The sequence below is a fragment of the Neophocaena asiaeorientalis genome, unplaced genomic scaffold, assembly GCF_003031525.2.
Source record: "Neophocaena asiaeorientalis asiaeorientalis breed wild unplaced genomic scaffold, Neophocaena_asiaeorientalis_V1.1 scaffold486, whole genome shotgun sequence".
Classification (NCBI taxonomy): domain Eukaryota; kingdom Metazoa; phylum Chordata; class Mammalia; order Artiodactyla; family Phocoenidae; genus Neophocaena; species Neophocaena asiaeorientalis.
The window spans coordinates 444987-463961 of record NW_020172841.1 but is presented as its reverse complement, the minus strand read 5'-3'; the positions used below and the strand labels follow the sequence as shown (position 1 = coordinate 463961).

At 34.7% G+C, this 18975-nt stretch overlaps 1 pseudogene; it reads left to right on the top strand.

The window, feature by feature from the left end:
- Positions 1–1496: 1496 nt before the first annotated feature.
- On the top strand, positions 1497–3411 carry LOC112397726 (nuclear transcription factor Y subunit alpha pseudogene; annotated as a pseudogene).
- Positions 3412–18975: the final 15564 nt, after the last annotated feature.

Here is an 18975-nt window from a genome sequence, read left to right as displayed (position 1 = left end):
CATTATAAAACCCACATACAATTTAGAATGATTGACAGGTTCCAATGAGGAGGGATCAAAACTGGACCAGCAGGGGGCATATGTCAACAATGATGCACAAATGTATTCCAGAATAGAATATAGAATGCTTTTATGTATCCTCCTATATTTTTCACGGTGCCTAATTTTCTTAAATCTGGGAAAATAGTTCATAAGCTGAAAAGAGTAAACAATGTAATAAATCTAAAGAGGGTAAAATCCATTGAATGAAAAGACAGAGTTGATGATATGAAGATGTGCTACATTGAAAGTGAATTAAACAACAAAATATTTTTTTCAATAGGTCTTGAAATATAGCATGATCAATAATAGCAGAGTTTGTACCACTAAGACATAATGGAAGTAATTAAATAATAGCCTACAATATCAATATAGATATAAGCTTATAAGCAATATAAGCTTTATTTCTGAAGTTATCATGTAGGAAGTTGCATATAAAAATGTCAGAAGTGAAAACAAATCTTCATAGAAGCCATATGAATATTTTCTTTAAAATAAGCACATGCAGGTTAAGATAAGTAATGATGGACACAGTGAGAACTTCTTTATTACAAAATATGTTAATAAATGTCAATCATACTTCTAAGAAAAGTTATGAATGTAGAATGGTTATGAGCTAATAAAGTAAAAGCATAGTTCTTTAATATTTCATATCATCACTGATTTAATTACAGGTAGAGCTGAATGGAAGATTAATAGGATACTGAAAATTTCTATGTCACAATTTGTCCTCATTTAGAGATCTTGTCTCTCTTTCAATTTTCTTTAAAATTTCATTATGAATACCTATTGCTCTTTTATGTGAACCCCAAGTACTTTCTAACTTGCCAATTTCGGCAGGCTAAGGATGGCTTAGCACAAAAGGATGGTTTAGCACGTAAGGATCCTTGCACGTAAGGATGGTTTCAAGATGTGTGAGCTATGCAGTTGTTCAGGGCTTGCACATGGTAGGGTCTCACACTTCGTTTAATGTTCTACTGCTACTGACTTGAAATTCTTAATAATTTTTTAACAGGAGTCCCACTTCTTATTTTTCACTGGGTACTGTAAATTATGTATCTAGTCCTGCATTCCTCCCTTTCAGTTGAAAATCTCTTTTGCTCTTTCTTCCTACTTCTCCACAGAGGCACATTTCAGAGAATTTCTATTCCAGTAAAACTATCTTTAAGGTGGATCGCTATCACTCTCTTTTATTTCCTCTGTGTGGAAAATTTCTGAGGGATATTCTAAATTGTCTACAGATGTGACATCATGTGATTATTACTGTTGCCTAGGGATTCCTCTATTGTTTTTTTCAAGCATTTCATTGCTATATATTAAGTTAGAAAACTCAAGGCAACATAGATATGTGAGGAAATGATGGACATAATGGTTTTAGAATCATTATAGGGCATTCATTGGGAGATAACTAGGAGGCATTTGGTGAAATAGTCTGCAGTTTAGGAGACTGATTTAAGATGGGAGTCATCAGCATTAAAGTTTTTCAGGAAGCCATGACTGTGAGGTCAGCTCTAAGGATGAGTGTACAAAGTAAGAAGTTTAAAGCCAGAACCCTGGGAAATGCTGACTTACAGGGTTGCAATAAGAAGCCCATACTAGACAAGTATAGCATATCTGTAGAAAGAAAAAAATAAAAGTTGAGAGAACACAGTAACAAAATATAGAAGATTGCAACTCCTTTATTGTCTTATAATATTTATTATTATATTTATAATATTTATTTTTATATTATATTTATTTTTTGTAATATTTATTATTAATATTGTCTTATTAATATAAGACCACTGTTCCCTTGTGTGTGTTATATTAATGTCAAATTGGATTGTTCCCCACTTTTTGAAAGAAGTTTATGCTGTTTTCCATAAATTTCCCACTTTTCTTGTCAAAATATTTCTATATTAAAGATCATGTTCAAATATCACTATGTGCTCTAGTCTCTGATTTTTAGACAGGGTTGTTATTCTGCTAATATCCCTAGAACTGTCTTTCTATGTCTCTTTTATCTCTTAGTTTGCATTGTCATAGGAATTTTCTTTGCCGTTTTCACTTTTTCTAATGCCTTATAGATGGTTTCATAAATAATACTTGCCTAAATATCCTAGAATGGTTATCAGAAAGTAATGTAGTCCAGTGTGCATATGCATATGTTTATGAATATATATTAAATTAAAAAGCAGATTGTTAGAATTGAGCTTAGCCTACCTACATGAGTAAAAGAGCTGGTGGCCTTGGCCCAGAGCCTGTGAGTGCCTCCAAGCACTCTAAGCCAAGGCCTGCAGAGGCCAGTCCCATGCATGGATGTGACCACTGGAGCAGGCACATTGGCGTTCTTGACCCTTGCAGAGTGCTAGTGCCAGATGGAGATGCATCTCTTTCTCTCTCACACTTAGGTCCAGGTTTTCAGGCACCAGACCCAGAGCAATCTTGCCTGTTACTAACTCCCCTGCACTCTGAAATATACTTCATAATCTTCTAGGATCTCCAGAGCAAACTGTCTTTGAATAGGATTTTAACTTCATTGGACCATAGAGCAGAATGCAGCAAAGAGCAATATTTCAAAAGAGCAGATTGCAAGATGGATTCAACAGCAGGTCCAGGGACATACATTAGTGGTACAAGTTAGTGTTAATCTCTGTCCAACCTATCATTATCAAAACTATCCCTTGTGGACATGATGAAACCATCATGTTAGTACCTGTATCTGGGACACAGAATATTTGTAGCAGATACAGTTGGTTCCATTGAGATAGATCCAGATCTGGGAGTAAAAGAAAGGACAGACTTTGCAAGGGCCAGATGCATCATATCATCATCCAGCAGCCACAGACAACTGTCACTACCAATCAGACACAAACACAGCAGCAGATCACTCTCTAGGGGCAGCAAGTAGCACAGACTGTTGAAGGACAGACCATCTTCTATCAGCCATTTAAGGAAGATGGCATCACTCACTGGAAAGGCATGATCCAGCAGCAAGTTTGATAGGGGCACAGACTGTTCAGACAGGAGCCAAAACCAACACAACCAACAAGGGTCTATCATAATTCTACCAGTGGCAGGCTATGTGATCAATTCAGAAGGGACGGTCATGATGGTGTTTGGATCTGGCTCTGTGCGTGCTATCTAAGGTATCCCTTTACTGGGACAGAGTATTTGAAGAAGAGCCTCTATGTGAATGCCAAACAGTATCATCCTCTTTGTAAGAGGAGGCAAGTTTGGGATAAACTAGAGGCAGAAAGGAAATTCCAAAGGAAAGAAGGAAATACCTGTGTAAGTCATGCCATAACAGAGAAATGCGATGAAAGTAGGGAATTTTTCTCTGCAAAAGAAAATGATAGTCCTTCATATGCAGGAGACACACCAAATAAATGAAAGAAAGAAAGAAAGAAGGAAGGAAGGAAGAAAGCAATTACACAGCACAGGTCATCTGAGGATTTTTCTGCCAGGCCATGTGATGGAGATAATCAAGATCATATTCCTTGCACTGTTCCTCACTGTTCCTGGAAATTAATCAACTCTTTGGAAGGGATAAAATTCCCTTCAGAATTTAGATAATCACAAATGAATGCATTCTGCCCTTTTGTACAGGGCAAAGCTCACTTAGTTTTTTTTTTTTTTACATCTTTATTGGAGTATAATTGCTTTACAATGGGGTGTTAGTTTCTGCTTTATAACAAAGTGAATCAGTTATACATATGCATATGTTCCCATATCTCTTCCCTCTTAAGTCTCCCTCCCTCCCACCCTTCCTATCCCACCCCTCCAGGTGGTCACAAAGCACCGAGCTGATATCCCTGTGCTATGCGGCTGCTTCCCACTAGCTATCTACCTTACATTTGGTAGTGTATATATGTCTATGCCTCTCTCTCGCTTTCTCACAGCTTACCCTTCCCCTCCCCATATCCCCAAGTCTGTTCTCTAGTAGGTCTGTGTCTTTATTCCTGTCTTACCCCTAGGTTCCTCATGACATTTTTTTTCTTAAATTCCATATATATGTGTTAGCATACAGTATTTGTCTTTCTCTTTCAGACTTACTTCACTCTGTATGACAGACTCTAGGTCTATCCACCTCCCACTTAGTTTTTAATAAGAGGCTCAGTATTATAATTTCAGCAACATCCTGCAAATTGAAATTGCAAGCCTTTGTTTCATCCCTTTACTCCAGGCTTTTTGCAGACAATGGATAACATTGACACTTCATAGATTAAGATGAATCAAGTGACATATGACAGCCCAGTAGTAACATAGAAACACTGATGTTAACTGGTGAAACTGACTGTCCAACTCAGAAGATGAGAGCAAATTTAATCTAAACTGAAATCAGAGAAGCCATGGCTTTCCCACAGGAATTTGGTTAGACAACATCCATCTCTCTGGTTGGGTAGTTCATTCTGACTACATTTTTTATTTATTTGTTTCAAGCATCTAATAAAACCTACTTTTCTGTGAAATACACTTTGAGGAATACTGAATTAAGTTTTAATTCCTTTTTTTACGGAATAAAACATATGAAGCTGATGTGTTCATATACATGGGAAATAAATGACACATTTATTTATCTTTTTAACATCTTTATTGGGGTATAATTGCTTTACAATGGTGTGTTAGTTTCTGCTCTATAACAAAGTGAATCAGTTATACATATACATATGTTCCCATATCTTTTCCCTCTTGCGTCTACCTCCCTCCCACCCTCCCTACCCCACCCCTTCAGGCGGTCACAAAACACCGAGCTGATATCTCTGAATGACACATTTATTAATACAGAAATGTTTTGATAGCAAATAGAGATATTTGATATGATTTTTATCTTATTAGTGTTTTTGACATATGCATAAAATATATTTTTAATATTGTGGCTACTTGTGATAGCAGTTCTCTATTTGTATTTCTGAAATCATAACTTTCAATATACTAAGAATGTACACTTTTTCTTTTTTCTCTGTCTTCCTAATTCTTAATATTCATGTTTTAGAATCTCATTAAGTGTTCTTATTTTTTGATCCAATTCTCTCTCTCACACTATTGGATCATTCTCCCTTACTTCTGTCCATGTTAACCCAAGATAAGGATACACTGAGAACAATTTCACTGTAGATATTTGCAATGGAACATCATTACAGTTGATATTAAATAAATCTCCCCTCCACCTGAGAATTTCATTCACTTCCTTCCTATTTTCTTCATCAAGGCCTTTCCTGGACTGTCTTAATCCAAAATAAGTGATCATCCTGTCACTTGCCTTTCCCTATCTCTTAAGATCTACTTATGGTTTAGGCAATGCTAGGAAAGTGTTCCTAAATATATTTACCTATGCACATTCATGGAGCTATGGAATTTTGTCATAAAGGATGAGTCTTTAAGCCTGAGTTAAAGCGTGAATGTCTAAACAATGATATAAATACATCAAAACAAAATTTTGATGTAGTCCACTGGTCTATTTTTGCTTTGGTTCCATATGCTTTTGGTGTCATCTACAAGAAATCATTGTGAAGACCCAAGTTAGGAGGGTTTTCCCTATGTTCTATTCTGGAGTTTTACAGTTTCAGGTTTTACATTTAAGTTTTTAATCCATTTTGTATACTTGTGTATTTTTGTGTATGGTATAAAATATGTATACAAATTTATTCTTTTGCATTTGAGTATTCAGTTTTCTCAACAACATTTGTGGAAGAGACTATCTTTTTCTCATTGTGTATTCTTGGCAGCTTTATCAAAATTGACCATATATGTGTGTATTTATTTCTGAGCTCTCTATTCTGTTCTATTGATTTATGTCTATCTTTATAACAGTACCATACTGTTTTAATTACTGTAGATTTGTAATATATTTTGAAATTAGTAAGTGTGATGTCTTCAGTTTTATTCTGTCTTCTAAAAATTGTTTTGGCCATTCAGAGTCCATTTTAGTTTTATATTATTAAAACTGTATTTTCTAATTCTGTAAAAATTGCCAGGACTTCCCTGGTGGTGTGGTGGTTAAGAATCAGCCTGCCAATGCAGCGGACATGGGTTTGATCCCTGGCCTGTGAAGATCCCACGTGTTGTGGAGCAACTAAGCCTGTGTGTCACAACTATTGAGCCTGCAATCTAGAGCCCACGAGCCACAACTACCAAGCCTGCACTCCACAATCACTGAAGCCCACATGCCCTAGAGCCCACATACTGCAATTACTGAGCCCACACACGAAAACTACTGAAACCCATGTGCTCTAGGTTCCATGTGCCACAACTACTGAGCCTGAGTGCTGCAACTACTGAAGCCCATGAGCTTAGAGCCAGTTGTCTGCAACAAGAGAAGCCACCGCAGTGAGAAACCCATGCACCACAATGAAGAGTAAGCCCCGCTCACCAAAACTAGAGAAAGCCTATGCACAGCAATGAAGACCCAATGCAGCCAAAAAAGAAAAAAAAAGTGCCATTGAATGGGGAAAAAAAATATTTGCAAGTCATATATCTGAGAAGAGGTTAATATCCAAAATATAAATAGAATTCTTACAACTTATAGGAAAAAAAAACTATTAAAAATGGGCAAATAACTTGAATAAGCTTTCTCCACAGAAGACTTACATTGGCCAATAGGTACATGAAAAGATTCTCAACATTACTAGTAATCAGGGAAATGAAAAAAAAAAAAAAAAAGTACCACCTTACACATGCTAGGATGGCTAGTATCAAAAAGATAAGAGATAGCAAGTATTGGCAAGGTTCTAGAGGAAAGGGAAGCTTGTACACTTTTGGTGAGAATGTAAACTGGTTTAGCCACTATGGGAAACAGCATGGGAGTTCCTCAAATATTAAAAATATAACTACCTTATCTAGTATTTCCACTTTGGGATATATTTATCCAAAGGAAATAAAATCAGCATCTGAACTGATTCTTATAGATAAGAATTATCTATACTCTCATGTTTATTACAACATTATTTACAATAGCCAAGATATGGAAATAATTTAAATGTCTATAGACAGATGAATGAATAAAGAATATGTGGTTTATACAGGCAATGGAATATTATTTAGCTTGAAAAAAAATGAACTCTTGCCATATGTGGTAAAATGGATAAACATGAGGAAATTATGTTTAGTGAAATAAGCCAGTCACAGAAGGACAATTACTGCATGATTCCACTCACTCATGTGGTTTAGAATATAGTTATACACATAGAAGCAGAGAATAGAATACTGAAGGCAGCGGAATGAAGAGTTGCTATTCAATGGGAGTAAAGTTTCACTTATGAAAATGATTAAAGTCTAGAAATCACCTGCAAAGTAAATAAATAAATAAATAAATAAAACAGTACCCAATAATAATAACAAGTTATTGTTGCCTCATCTGTGAACTAGCAGATAAAGAGAGAGGAAAATGTGCTCTATTTCCCACTTTTAAGACCAATGTCAAATGTTGGGAATTTTGGATGTGATTCAATGAACCCCAGAAGTCACATAAATCTTACCAGTGCAGTAAATAACTTATTCTCCCAGTAAATAACCACAAAGAGGAAATACAAAAGAAGGATAATTTCATTCTAACATATGTCTTTCCAGTACAGTGGGGAGAAAGAATTTCCCCCTACAAAGATTTATAAGGCATTTCATTCAACAATAAGCAGTATTAGGACTTCACACTTCAGGGTCAATCACATCTCTATTCTTGTTAAAATCAGTTACTATGTATAAATTCTTATCTTAATTGACATCTCTTAAGCATCTTTATATGTTTTTTTTTTTTTACTATTAATTATTTGTTTCCACAACTGATCTCTTCTCATAATTTCCTCTCACTTTCTTCCATTCTGATAGGTCCCTTAAATTCTAGTCTTCCGGGCTTCCCTGGTGGCGCAGTGGTTGAGAGTCCGCCTGCCGATGCAGGGGACACGGGTTCGTGCCCCGGTCCGGGAAGATCCCACATGCCACGGAGCGGCTAGGCCCGTGAGCCATGGCCGCTGAGCCTGCGCGTCCGGAGCCTGTGCTCCGCAACGGGAGAGGCCACAACAGTAAGAGGCCTGCATACTGCAAAAAAAAAAAAAAAAATTCTAGTCTTCCTTAATCCTCTCACCTTTCATTCTTCTATGCTATTAGTGTTTACTAATATTTTCCACGTTGTGGAAAATATAGAGAATAAAAATATTTGTTTTGGCCCATCTAGTTAAAAGAAAATTGCTTAACCCTGAAAATGACAGGATCAGTGACTAATAACTGCTTTATACCCAACTTATCCGTCATGAGGGCTGAAATGATCAATATCTTGGCAGCCTTCTAACACATTTTAACACCCTTGTATTCAGTGATAAACTGGTTCGTGTTTGCTCACATTTTATTACTGATTAATCTCATTGAAATCTTCAAATATCATCTATATGTTATCAGTTTCCATATCTATATCTCCAGACATGAACTCTCTTTTGAGTTATAAGAACTATTTATGCAAACAATATCAAACTTATTTACTTAGATATCCATTAGTAATCTCAAATTTAGCCCAAACAAAAAGTCAGAATATCTGACTTCTATGAATTAGATGTTAGTAACATCTCCCCCAGTTATGACAATCAACTGTGGCAATCATTGTGACATTGTCAATGTCACCAGGCTGTGGGGGCAAAATCACAGCCAATTAAGAACAACTTCATTGAAATGTTCAGCTCAAAACATAAAAGCCTTTTAGAAGTCCTTTTAAAACTTTTTACCCATCATTTTAAGTGCCTAACAGCTCATTATTTAATAATTATTAAATTGTTTAAGAACTTTGTCACCTCATTTTGGAATATTTCAATTTCTTCCCAACTAATCATCATCATTTTATCTTCTGAAAGTTGGAATGAATCAGTTTCAGTTATATCAAATTAGTACTTCTAAAACACAGAATTGATAAAAATACTATGCAATTAAAAACCTTTTAGTAAATCCCAATCACTAACAGGATAAAGTCTTCAACATGGCCTTTGCTCTGGAATACATGAAAGTCAAATGATTAGCCCCTTCATTCTCACTTAATTACAGTACCCTATGAAGAGTCTTAAAGCAATGTACAGAAAAAAATAAAAAAACATTGAAAAAAATATTTTCAAATTTAAAAATATGTGATTAACAAGCACACAAAAAATCACTGAAAATAAAGTCTTTATTAGTGTAAAATGCTATAGAGAGATCAAAAATTAAGTTAGAAAAGTATACATTTGATTTATTTAAAAATACAATTTTCTTTAAGAGGTTAAAGCAGAAGTGAGAATTTAGTTGAAGAACAGAAGTTGAAGAATGAATAAACTGAGACAGTAAGGCAGAAAAAAAGATCTTCAACAAACAAAAGTCCAGGACCAGATGGCTTCACAGGTGAATTCTATGAAACATTTAGAAAAGAGCTAACACCTATCCTTCTCAAACTCTTCCAAAATATTACAGAGTGAGGATCACTCCCAAACCCATGCTATGAGGCCACCATCACACTGACACCAAAACCAGACAAGGATACTAAAAATAAAGAAAATTACAGAACAATATCACTGATGAATATAGATGCAAAAATCCTCAAAAAAATACCAGCAAACAGAATCCAACAACACATTAAAAGTATTGTACACCGCAACCAAGTGGAATTTATCACAGGGATGCAAGGATTCTTCAATACATGCAAATCAATCAATGTGATACACCATATTAACAAATTGAAGAATAAAAACCATATAATCACATCAATAGATACAGAAAAAGCTTTTGACAAAACTCAACAGCCATTTATGAGTTTTTACTCTCCAGAATGTGGGCATAGAGGTAAACTACCTCAACATAATAAAGGCCATATATAATGAACCCACAGCAAACATCATTCTCAATGGTGAAAAACTGAAAACATTTCCTGTAAGATCAGAAACAAGACAAGGATATCCACTCTCTCCACTATGACTCAACGTAGTTTTGGAAGTCCTAGCCACAGTAACCAGAGAAGAAAAAGAAATAAAAGGAATGCAAATTAGAAAAGAAGTAAAACTGTCACTGTTTGCAGATGACGTGACACTATACAAAGATAATCCTAAAAATGTCACCAGAAAACTACTACAACTAATCAATTAATTTGGTAAAGTTGCAGGATACAAAATTAATGTGCAGAAATCTTTTGCATTCCTAGACACTAACAACAAAAAATCAGAAAGAGAAATTAAGGAAACAATCTCATTCACCATTGCAACAAAGAGAATAAAATACCTACGAATAAACCTATCTAAGGAGGTAAAAGACCTGTACTCAGAAAACTATAAGACACTGATGAAAGGAATCAAGGATGACACAAACAGATGGAGATATATACCACGTTCTTGAATTGGAAAAATCAATATTGTGAAAATGCCTAAACTACCCAAACCAATCTACTGATTCAGTGCAATCCCTATCAAATCACCAATGGCATTTCTTATAAAACTAGAACAGGAAATCTTAAAATTTGTATGGGGACACAAAAGATCTGGAATACCCAAAACAACCTTGAGGGAAAAAACAGAGCAGGAGGAATCAGACTCCCTGATTTCAGACTGCACTAGAAAGGTACAATAATCAAGAAAATATGGTACTGGCACAAAAACAGAAATATACATCAATGGAACAGGATAGAAAGCCCAGAGATAAACCCACAGGTCAACTAACCTATAACAAAGGAGGCAAGGATATACAATGGAGAAAAGACAGTCTCTTCAATAAGTGGTGCTGGGAAAACTAGACAGCTACATATAAAGAATGAAATTAGAGCACTCCCTAATACCATACACAAAAATAAACTAAAAATGGATTAAAAACCTAAATGTAAGTCTAGACACTATAAAACTCTTAGAGGAGAACATAGGAAAAACAATCTTTGACATAAACCACAGCAAGATCTTTTTTTACCCACCTCCTAGATTAATGAAAATAAAAAGAAAAATAAACAAATGGGACCTAATTAAACATAAAAGCTTTTACACAGAAAAGGAAAAACACAAAAAGAAGAAAAGACCACCCTCAGAATGGGAGAAAATATTGACAAAGAAATCAACGGACAAAGGATTAATCTCCAAAATACATAAACAGCTCATGCAGCTCAATATTAAAAAAAAAAAAAAAAATCCCAAAATGGGCAGAAGACCTAAATAGACATTTCTCCAAAGAAGACATACGGATGGCCAACAAACACATGAAAAGATGCTCAACATCACTAATTGTTAGAGAAACGCAAATCAAAACTACAGTGAGGTGTCACCTTACACCAGTAAGAATGGGCATCATCAAAAAATCTACAAACAACAAATGCTGGAAAGGGTGTGGAGAAAAGGCAACCCACTTGCATTGTTGGTGGGAATGTAAATTGATACAGCCACTATGGAGAACAGTATAGAGGTTCCTTAAAAAACAAAAATAGAATTACCATATGACCCAGCAATCCCACTAGGGGACATCTATCCAGAGAAAACCATAATTCAAAAAGACACATGCACTCCAATGTTCATTGCAGCACTATTTACAATAGCCAGGTCATGGAAGCAACCTAAATGCCTATTGACAGACAAATGGATGAAGAAGATGAGGTACATATATAGAATGAAATATTACTCAGCCATAAAAAGGAACAAAATTGGGTCATTTGTAGAGATGTGGATGTATCTAGAGACTGTCATACAGAGTGAAGTAAGTCAGAAAGAGATAAACAAATATCATATATTAACACATATATGTGGAATCTAGAAAAATGGTACAGATGAGCCAGTTTGCAAGGCCGAAATAGAGACACAGATGTAGAGAACAAACATATGGACACCAAGGGAGGAAAGCAGGGGAGTGGGAGGTGGGATGAATTGAGAGATTGAGGTTGATATATATACACTAATATGCATAAAATAGATAACTATTAAGAAACTTCTCTATAAAAAAAGTAAAAGTAAAAAAAAAGAGGTTTTTTTGTATTGATGTTAATGTGTTGGATTAAATATTTCCTGTATAGGCCATTTGTATATGACATGAATCTCAACTTATCACAATTTTATGGATATATTAAATAAAAAATCTCAATATACCTAATATAATTTTCAATTGATATCACTGTGAAACTCCTAACACAGCTACACAAAAATATAATGTCATATCATGCTGCCCTTCAACCAATATTAAAAAAACAGGGAGAAAAAAAAACAGATGAAGCAATATTTGGAATTGTTTTGAATACCTTTTATAAAAAAAATTGAAATAATCATAGAGATGGAGTATAAAGCATTTAATCCCTGAGTCATAATTCAGTGTATTTATACCAAGGATTTAAGCAGATTTAGAATAGTATATTACGTACTTGCACTTTCAGTTGGAAGTGACAAAAACTCATCTCAAACTGGCTTATGTAATAGAAGGACAACTCTGACTTGAGGTGAGCTGGTCAATGCACTCAAATTTTATCATCAGGGCATACTTTGCCTTGGTTTTGTCTTAGTCTGTGTGGATCTTATTGTTAGTCTCTTTCTTTTTATTGGAAAAATTCATTTTGAAGCTTACATCCTCTCAAATATGTAAAGCCCCCTTGTGTCTCTGTGTCTTAAGATAAGCTAGTTTCCTAATGTGTTATTCTAATAAGAGTCATTGGTTTGGGTCTCCCTAGACAGGCTTGAGTCAAAAGCAATCTCTGAATCATTCAATGCGGCAGGAGCAATAGGATACCTTGACTAAGATTTCTGTTTGCTCCTGTGTCCTGCTGGTAGATTCCTACCGGCATAAATTACATGAATTCAGAAAGGGGGAAGAAATGTCTCTCTAAGGAGATACTATAGGGTTCTAACCAGACCAAGGAAGTGAATAAACATCTGATGGAGAGTAAAATAGAATAGATATACATTACAAGGGATAACAAGTCATGTTCTCAATTTGCATAATGTTTAAAGAACTTCATAAAGTGGAAATTCTCTTTGAGGAATGACATGGCAAGGCACTTGAGGTGTTCTCACATCAATGGACAAGTTGGTCAAAAGTAGGCATGCTTATCTGGTACAACACTGTTACGAATGTTCTTTAGATTATTTTCTTGAAAAAAACCCAAATTCCTCCGATAATATAAGCATTAAGTTATAATAAATATGTATAAAATAAAATCTCTCCTTCCCCTCATACCAAAATATCTGTAGAAACTGCAGGTACAAGTTAATTGACTTGACAAATATTTACTGTGTTTCTATGGTACTCCAGGCATTCTTATGGGCAGTAGGATAATAATAATACAATAACAACACAGAAATTTCTGTTGACTGCAAAGATTCTTCATTCTAGCAGAAGAGATAGACAACATTAAGCAAAAGACAGGAAAAAAACTCTTACCTTTTCAAAGTGTGGAACTGAAGTTGCACATAGGATTACTGAAAAAATGGAGAATGGGAAGAAGTCATATTTAATACAGAATGGCTGAAGACTATCACACATTCTGGGATCAAGCAAACTCTACATAAATAAGAACCAAAATAAAGGAAAAATGAAAAACTTATATTGTATCCAGAACAACAGTTACATTCATGAGTTAGTGGAGAAGAACTTGAAAGAGAAAAAGCTTATTGCAATTTATGAGCAGAGTTGACACCAGTGCAATTCAGTTTGCATAGCTGTTATTGTAAATGAGGTATGAGATAAGCTATTATAAATTTGGGGAAAAAAAACAAAAAAAAACCCTTCTGCTTAAAAGATAATACTACCTAAAATAAATTATATAACATCTATTAAAATAAAAATCAATCTCCCTCTCTCTCTAATTTCTTTCTATATTTTTTCAAATGATTTTTATTAACATTAGAACCTACCACATGTTATATTGAACAGCTCTATTTGTCAGTCTTCATATGTACTGTTAAAAATAAACTGAGGCACATTAAAAAATTTAAGAGTTTATTTGAGCAAAATTTTATTTGAATAGGGCAGCACAAAACAAGAAGTGGTTAGAAACACTCCCCAAACAGTAACTCAGGAAGAGACTTCTATAGAGAATAGGCAGAAGAAAAGCAAGGAAATTACTGAGTGGCTATAGCTTAAAATCTAATTGGCTGTTTGTGATTGGTTGTCCTTAGGTTTTGATTTGGTAACCTTGAGGCATTTACTGGCTTAGACTTTGGTTTGCTTATGTAGACTGCCACTGCATTAGAGCCACCTTATTCTAATGACCTCGTTAAATAAATTTAACACTACTCACATGATATGTAAACAGTTAAGGGGATTGTTATCATTCAAATGAATATTGATAAAGGTGTGGATTAGGAAAACCATTGATATTGAAAGTAACAAACATAGAAAAGTAGAAAATCAGGTTAAGAGCCCAGAAAAAATGTGAGTTATTATTTCTGAAGTACACCTTGAGGTAAACTTATATGGGCTTCAGTGTGTAGAGAATCTGGGACTTGGATTACAGTACCATTATAACCATTAGTAATGTGAAAACCACTACAAACCAAGTCACAGGCAACTAAAACCACAAGTTTGGAAGTAAACTAGAGAAGAGAAATGTCCCCTTGCATCCCTCTAATACACTTATAGAAAAATAGATTTTGTCCTAAAAGGTGATTCATCCTCTAAAAGGAAGAAAAGAGAGGGGAGAATAATAAGAGTTTAATGAGTCACTGTGGGCTCTAATGGTGATAATTAACTGAAATCATTTTAAAAGAATTTAATTTTTATTATAGTAGATTTTTAAAGTTGGTACTATTTAAATCATTTAATAACTTTTAAAATTTATTTTTCCTCTATTATATTTTTTAAATGTTAGTAACTATCATAGTTACTGTTCATTCAAACACAGAACTTCTTCCTTGCTTGGTAGTCAGAATGGACTGCTCAGCTACCTTTAAGGGCTCATTACAACTCTACTTCGAGGCCTAAAGATGATTATGAGTTCATTCACACAAATCATTCAAGTAGTCAAAATCTCTGTGAATGTCTTTTGTCAGAGAGAATCATTCTGTAACTGTAAAAGTACAACATATTCTTTGTTAATCTTTCCCTTGACTTTCTTTTATTGCTTCTCATGAGGTGAACATGCAGCACTTCATTCTCAAGTTACTCATGCATTCTACAGCATTAAGTTTAAAAAAAATTAAAAAAGAGTAGAGAGAACTGCATATGTTCCAAGTACCTCAGACTGTAAAAACTGTATTAATGTGATGGGTCATACATATTAGAATTTTTCTATTAATTATTTAATATTTCTTAGATGAATAACAAATTACAAATACTGAGCAGCTCTGGGAACTGAAATAGAGGAGAAAGAACGTGTTAGATGTTTTTTTATTTGAACATATCTCATACTTAAAGGATGAAGAGAAAAGATATTGACCATGATGAAAATCCCTGACTAGAAATTTGCTTTGACAGAGCAAAACACTTCTGTGGACACAGATACAGTTGACAGACATACCACAGAATGATTAAAGCTCTTAGAGTCATTTCTTATGATTTGCTTTATAAAATATTTTTCAATAAATTTTTTTTTTCGGGCTTCCCTGGTGGCGCAGTGGTTGGGAGTCCGCCTGCCGATGCGGGGGATGCGGGTTCGTGCCCCGGTCCGGGAGGATCCCACATGCCGTGGAGTGGCTGGGCCCGTGGGCCATGGCCGCTGGGCCTGCGCATCTGGAGTCTGTGCTCCGCGGTGAGAGAGGCCACAATGATGAGAGGCCCATGTACCGCAAAAAAAAAAATTTTTTTTAAAAAAAAAAAAAAAATCCCAAAATGGGCAGAAGACCTAAATAGACATTTCTCCAAAGAAGACATACGGATGGCCAACAAACACATGAAAAGATGCTCAACATCACTAATTGTTAGAGAAACGCAAATCAAAACTACAGTGAGGTGTCACCTTACACCAGTAAGAATGGGCATCATCAAAAAATCTACAAACAACAAATGCTGGAAAGGGTGTGGAGAAAAGGCAACCCACTTGCATTGTTGGTGGGAATGTAAATTGATACAGCCACTATGGAGAACAGTATAGAGGTTCCTTAAAAAACAAAAATAGAATTACCATATGACCCAGCAATCCCACTAGGGGACATCTATCCAGAGAAAACCATAATTCAAAAAGACACATGCACTCCAATGTTCATTGCAGCACTATTTACAATAGCCAGGTCATGGAAGCAACCTAAATGCCTATTGACAGACAAATGGATGAAGAAGATGAGGTACATATATAGAATGAAATATTACTCAGCCATAAAAAGGAACAAAATTGGGTCATTTGTAGAGATGTGGATGTATCTAGAGACTGTCATACAGAGTGAAGTAAGTCAGAAAGAGATAAACAAATATCATATATTAACACATATATGTGGAATCTAGAAAAATGGTACAGATGAGCCAGTTTGCAAGGCCGAAATAGAGACACAGATGTAGAGAACAAACATATGGACACCAAGGGAGGAAAGCAGGGGAGTGGGAGGTGGGATGAATTGAGAGATTGAGGTTGATATATATACACTAATATGCATAAAATAGATAACTATTAAGAAACTTCTCTATAAAAAAAGTAAAAGTAAAAAAAAAGAGGTTTTTTTGTATTGATGTTAATGTGTTGGATTAAATATTTCCTGTATAGGCCATTTGTATATGACATGAATCTCAACTTATCACAATTTTATGGATATATTAAATAAAAAATCTCAATATACCTAATATAATTTTCAATTGATATCACTGTGAAACTCCTAACACAGCTACACAAAAATATAATGTCATATCATGCTGCCCTTCAACCAATATTAAAAAAACAGGGAGAAAAAAAAACAGATGAAGCAATATTTGGAATTGTTTTGAATACCTTTTATAAAAAAAATTGAAATAATCATAGAGATGGAGTATAAAGCATTTAATCCCTGAGTCATAATTCAGTGTATTTATACCAAGGATTTAAGCAGATTTAGAATAGTATATTACGTACTTGCACTTTCAGTTGGAAGTGACAAAAACTCATCTCAAACTGGCTTATGTAATAGAAGGACAACTCTGACTTGAGGTGAGCTGGTCAATGCACTCAAATTTTATCATCAGGGCATACTTTGCCTTGGTTTTGTCTTAGTCTGTGTGGATCTTATTGTTAGTCTCTTTCTTTTTATTGGAAAAATTCATTTTGAAGCTTACATCCTCTCAAATATGTAAAGCCCCCTTGTGTCTCTGTGTCTTAAGATAAGCTAGTTTCCTAATGTGTTATTCTAATAAGAGTCATTGGTTTGGGTCTCCCTAGACAGGCTTGAGTCAAAAGCAATCTCTGAATCATTCAATGCGGCAGGAGCAATAGGATACCTTGACTAAGATTTCTGTTTGCTCCTGTGTCCTGCTGGTAGATTCCTACCGGCATAAATTACATGAATTCAGAAAGGGGGAAGAAATGTCTCTCTAAGGAGATACTATAGGGTTCTAACCAGACCAAGGAAGTGAATAAACATCTGATGGAGAGTAAAATAGAATAGATATACATTACAAGGGATAACAAGTCATGTTCTCAATTTGCATAATGTTTAAAGAACTTCATAAAGTGGAAATTCTCTTTGAGGAATGACATGGCAAGGCACTTGAGGTGTTCTCACATCAATGGACAAGTTGGTCAAAAGTAGGCATGCTTATCTGGTACAACACTGTTACGAATGTTCTTTAGATTATTTTCTTGAAAAAAACCCAAATTCCTCCGATAATATAAGCATTAAGTTATAATAAATATGTATAAAATAAAATCTCTCCTTCCCCTCATACCAAAATATCTGTAGAAACTGCAGGTACAAGTTAATTGACTTGACAAATATTTACTGTGTTTCTATGGTACTCCAGGCATTCTTATGGGCAGTAGGATAATAATAATACAATAACAACACAGAAATTTCTGTTGACTGCAAAGATTCTTCATTCTAGCAGAAGAGATAGACAACATTAAGCAAAAGACAGGAAAAAAACTCTTACCTTTTCAAAGTGTGGAACTGAAGTTGCACATAGGATTACTGAAAAAATGGAGAATGGGAAGAAGTCATATTTAATACAGAATGGCTGAAGACTATCACACATTCTGGGATCAAGCAAACTCTACATAAATAAGAACCAAAATAAAGGAAAAATGAAAAACTTATATTGTATCCAGAACAACAGTTACATTCATGAGTTAGTGGAGAAGAACTTGAAAGAGAAAAAGCTTATTGCAATTTATGAGCAGAGTTGACACCAGTGCAATTCAGTTTGCATAGCTGTTATTGTAAATGAGGTATGAGATAAGCTATTATAAATTTGGGGAAAAAAAACAAAAAAAAACCCTTCTGCTTAAAAGATAATACTACCTAAAATAAATTATATAACATCTATTAAAATAAAAATCAATCTCCCTCTCTCTCTAATTTCTTTCTATATTTTTTCAAATGATTTTTATTAACATTAGAACCTACCACATGTTATATTGAACAGCTCTATTTGTCAGTCTTCATATGTACTGTTAAAAATAAACTGAGGCACATTAAAAAATTTAAGAGTTTATTTGAGCAAAATTTTATTTGAATAGGGCAGCACAAAACAAGAAGTGGTTAGAAACACTCCCCAAACAGTAACTCAGGAAGAGACTTCTATAGAGAATAGGCAGAAGAAAAGCAAGGAAATTACTGAGTGGCTATAGCTTAAAATCTAATTGGCTGTTTGTGATTGGTTGTCCTTAGGTTTTGATTTGGTAACCTTGAGGCATTTACTGGCTTAGACTTTGGTTTGCTTATGTAGACTGCCACTGCATTAGAGCCACCTTATTCTAATGACCTCGTTAAATAAATTTAACACTACTCACATGATATGTAAACAGTTAAGGGGATTGTTATCATTCAAATGAATATTGATAAAGGTGTGGATTAGGAAAACCATTGATATTGAAAGTAACAAACATAGAAAAGTAGAAAATCAGGTTAAGAGCCCAGAAAAAATGTGAGTTATTATTTC